The sequence below is a fragment of the Triticum aestivum genome, chromosome 3B (assembly GCF_018294505.1).
Source record: "Triticum aestivum cultivar Chinese Spring chromosome 3B, IWGSC CS RefSeq v2.1, whole genome shotgun sequence".
In the NCBI taxonomy this organism is placed as follows: Eukaryota; Viridiplantae; Streptophyta; class Magnoliopsida; order Poales; family Poaceae; genus Triticum; species Triticum aestivum.
Window position 1 is genome coordinate 90,263,701 of NC_057801.1, and position 4,756 is coordinate 90,268,456.

Here is a 4,756-nt window from a genome sequence, read left to right on the forward strand (position 1 = left end):
GCCGAGGATACCAGCGCAGATGGCGCAACCAAGCTCAAGTGGGAGTTTGACGAGGACCATGGTCGTTACTATGTATCGTTTCCAAATGATCAGTAGTGGAGTCCAGTCAGGACGATCGGGGATCTAGCATTTGGGGTTGTCTTCTTTTAATTTGAATTTGACCGAAGCCGGTCTATGAGTGTGTTTTGAATGATGTATGATCTTAATTATGTATTGTGTGAAGTGGCGATTGTAAGCCAACTCTCTTTATCCCATTCTTGTTCATTACATGGGATTGTGTGAAGATGACCCTTCTTGCGACAAAACCACCATGCGGTTATGCCTCTAAGTCGTGCTTCGACACGTGGGAGATATAGCCGCATCGTGGGTGTTACAAGTTGGTAATCAGAGCCATCCCCGACTTAGGAGCCCCCTGCTTGATTGTTTGCTGGCGATGTTGAGTCTAGAACAAAAATGTTTTGAGTCTTAGGATTATATATATCGGAGAGTAGGATTCTTTTTACTCCTCAGTCCCTTCGTCGCTCTGGTGAGGTCTCCTGACGTAGATGTTTTGACTTTCCTCTCCTCAAATTTCACTAAAAAAAATTTAGGATCTCGTGGGTATCTTGGAATCGTTCCGATGGTTTTGTGACGAGAACATTGTTCTTGGTGCCTCCTGTCTATTATGTGGCTTTGACCCGGGGAGTTGAGCTCCGACGTGTTGTCATCACAATTTTATCGTTGCAGTTCTAGTATACCTGAGTTTTGCCGACATCAAAAATCTCTTTTATGCAGTTGTTGGTGAGATAACCTCGACGCCACCCAGTACTGGGGCGGGAGTTTGGGAGTATTGCCATAACTCGTATAATGGATGCTTTTCAAAGGTTGAGGTACACGATTTCCGAAGGTTTCTTGGTTATGTGTTGACGGATGGATACAGCTGGATGTAGGGATTGTTAGTTTGGGTGAGATATATTGCTTCCCCTGTATCCCCAACACCTGATTGCATAACCAGAAAGTTTCGGGAGTTTATAGGTGGGATTCAAGTAGCTCTAGCATTTCTTCCCGCAGATATTTGGTTTGTGATTGGGTAATCCTTACCACTTATTTGTTCCAGTTGTACCTTGTTTATTTCATTCATCAATCTCTTATCAAGTGGCTTCTCACCTTAATAGACGTGTGATGTTTGCTTTGGAATTCATTCGTTCATCCTTGTTCGAATGTTTATTGTGAAGACTATATGTTGCAATTTCTATCTGTTGATTCAACTTGTCTATCTGTCTATCAAGATGCTAACGGATGTCACCCTCTTCAGGATGGCTCCGCCAACGCGTCGGAATCCAGATCGCAATGATGGGAGTCAGGCAAACCCTCCACCTCCACCTCCGCCTCCGGAGGCATGGCAAGCTTTGATGGCAGCCACAAACGCCAATGCCCAGATGATGATTTAGCTCATGCAAGAGCACAACCAAGGCCAAGGCAACCAAGGGAATCAAGGTCAAGGGAAGTTCAATCATCAGCCTCAATTTCCTACCCTCAACCAGTTCCTGGCAAATCAGCCGAAGTCTTTCAGCTACTGTGCTGAAGCCACAGACGCCGATGATTGGCTCGTGGATATCAACAAGCATTTTGAATGCAGCAATGTCAGGCTTGAGGACTATGTCAAGTTCGCTTCTTTTCAGCTCAAGGATCAAGCAGCTGATTGGTTCCAGCAATACAAGGATTCCAGAGGAGGTCGAGTAATTACTTGGACTGACTTCTGTCGGGACTTTAAAGCTCACCACATTCCTACCAGTGTTGTTGAGAGCAAGCGTGAGGAGTTCCGCAATCTCAAGCAAGGCAACATGTCAGTGTACGAATACAACAAGCAGTTTCAGAAACTTGCTCGCTTTGCTAAACAAGATGTTCCTGATGAGAAGAGTATGATCTATCAATTCAGAGGTGGCCTTAGAGAGGATCTGCAGTTAGCTCTCGTTCTTGTTGATCCTACTCAGTTTGATCAATTCTACAATATGGCCCTCAAGCAAGAAGGTGCTCAGCTCAAGTGTGATGCTTCTAAGAAGAGAATCAGGGATGCAGTGCAGTCTTCTTCTTCCTCACAAGTGGCAGCTAAGCAGCAGAAGTTCTACCTTCCTCCTCCTCCGTTTCGTCAGCCCTACCAGTAGAAGAACTCAGGTGGTCGCGGATCTTCCCACCCACCCAACCCAGGCTATCAGAACAAGTCTCAGTCTCAAGCTCCAAGGTCAAATGCTCCTTATCATCGTCCGCTCTCAGAAGTGACTTGCAACAAGTGCCAGCAGAAAGGTCACTATGCGAACAAATGCTTCAATCAAAGGCGCCTTCCTCCTCCTCCTCCTGTGAGATCTTCAAGCAATGTTGTGGTCAAGCATAATTCAAAGTCTGCAAAGGTGAACATGATGAATGCAGCTCAGGCAGAGGATTCTTCAGATGTGATCATGGGTAATCTCTCAATTAATGATATTCCTACAAAAGTCTTATTTGATACCGGTGCATCGCATTGTTTCATGTCAACACCGTTCTTTACCAAGCATGATTTCACTTCGGAATATTTGGATAGAACTCTAGCAATTGTTTCCCCGGGCAAGCACATGAGTTCTCGTTTGATGGTTCCAAATGTCGGTATCAAGATGGGCGACTATCAATTTCTGGCTTCTCCAGTTGTTCTTGGCAACTCTGATATTGATCTAATTCTCGGGATGGACTGGCTTTCTAAGCACAAGGCTCAGCTTGATTGTGCTGCCAGGCAAATTCAATTGACACACCCTTCTGAGGATGTTATCATCTATGCCACTCGTGATGAAACCATTCGGTTGTTTTCTCTCAATGAGAAGGGCGAGTTGGATGCTATTTCTCAAATTCTAGTCGTTTGTGAGTACCAAGATGTCTTTCCAGAAGAGCTTTCGGGTATGCCTCCTCATCGGCCAGTCGAGTTCGTTATTGATCTTGAGCCTGGAACTGAACCCGTTTGCAAGCGTCCTTACAAGCTTGGACCCAAGGAGCTGAAGGAATTGAAGAAACAGCTCGATGAACAAGAGCGTCTGGGTTTGATCAGACCGAGTTCATCTCCATGGGGTTGTGGAGTTCTTTTTGTCCAGAAGAAGGATGGCACGGACCGACTTTGCGTCGATTACCGTCCATTGAACAAGAAGACAATCAAGAACAAGTATCCACTTCCCAACATCAATGAGCTTTTCGAGCAACTCAAAGGTGCTAAAGCATTCTCCAAGCTTGACCTTCGTATGGGTTATCATCAGATTCACATTCGTGAACAAGATATTCCCAAGACAGCATTCAGAACAAGCTATGGTTATGAATATACTGTCATGTCTTTCGGCCTTGTCAATGCTCCTCCAACATTCTCTCGCATGATGAACTTTATCTTCAACCCCTACACTAATGAATTTGTTTTGGTGTATCTCGATGATATTTTGGTCTTCTCCAAGAATAAGTTGGATCATGCCAAACATTTGCGATTGGTCCTCGACAAGCTCAGAGAGCATCAATTCTATGCGAAGTTTTCCAAATGTGAGTTCTGGCTTGATGAAGTTCTTTATCTTGGTCACATCATCTCCGCCAAGGGCATTGCTCTTAATCCCGCGAAGGTTTCTGCAGTCCTGAATTGGGAACCTCCTCAGAATGTCAAACAGCTCCGTAGTTTTCTTGGTCTTGCAAGTTATTGCCGAAGATTCGTTGAGAACTTCTCTAAGATTGCAAAGCCTCTTTCCAACCTCCTCCAGAAGCATGTCAAGTATGTCTGGACGCCTGAGTGTGATGTTGCTTTCAATACCCTCAAAGAGAAGCTAGTCACAGCTCCTGTCTTGACTCCTCCTGATGAATCCAAGCCATTCGAAGTTTTCTGTGATGCTTCCCTTCAAGGTCTCGGTGCTGTGTTGATGCAATAGAAAAAAGTTGTGGCCTATACCTCTCGTCAGTTGAAGCCCAACGAAAAGAACTACCCCACTCACGATCTTGAGTTGGCGGCAGTTGTCCATGCATTGATAACATGGAGACATCTCTTATTGGGAAGGCAAGTGGACATTTTCACCGATCACAAGAGCCTCAAGTATATCTTCACTCAACCCAACCTTAACCTCAGGCAAACTCGATGGGTCGAAATGATTCAAGAGTACAATCCGAGTATCGAATATACTCCTGGCAAGGCGAATGTGATTGCAGATGCTCTGAGCAGAAAGGCTTATTGCAACAGTCTAATTCTCAAGCCATTTCAACCGGATCTTTGTGAAGCCTTCCGCAAGCTGAATCTTCAAGTTGTTCCTCAAGGCTTTCTTGCCAACCTCATAGTCTCTCCTACTTCGGAAGATCAAATTCGTGAGGCACAACTCCTGGATACCATGGTGAAGAAGGTGAAACGTGGTATTGACAAGGGCATTCCCAAATACAAGTGTTATCGCTTGGATGACAAAGATACTCTTTTCTTCGAGGATCGAATTGTGGTTCCTAAAGGTGATCTGAGGAAAGTCATCATGAACGAGGCACACAATTCCCTCCTATCCATTCATCCTGGAAGTACAAAGATGTACCATGACCTCAAGCAGTCATATTGGTGGACTCAAATGAAGCGAGAGATTGCTCAATTCGTGAATGAATGTGATGTCTGCAGAAGGGTGAAAGCAGAACACCAAAGACCAGTTGGTCTCCTCCAACCTCTTGCTATTCCGGAATGGAAGTTTGACCATATCGAGATGGACTTCGTGACTGGTTTCCCTAAGTCCAAGCGTGGAAATGATGCTATCTT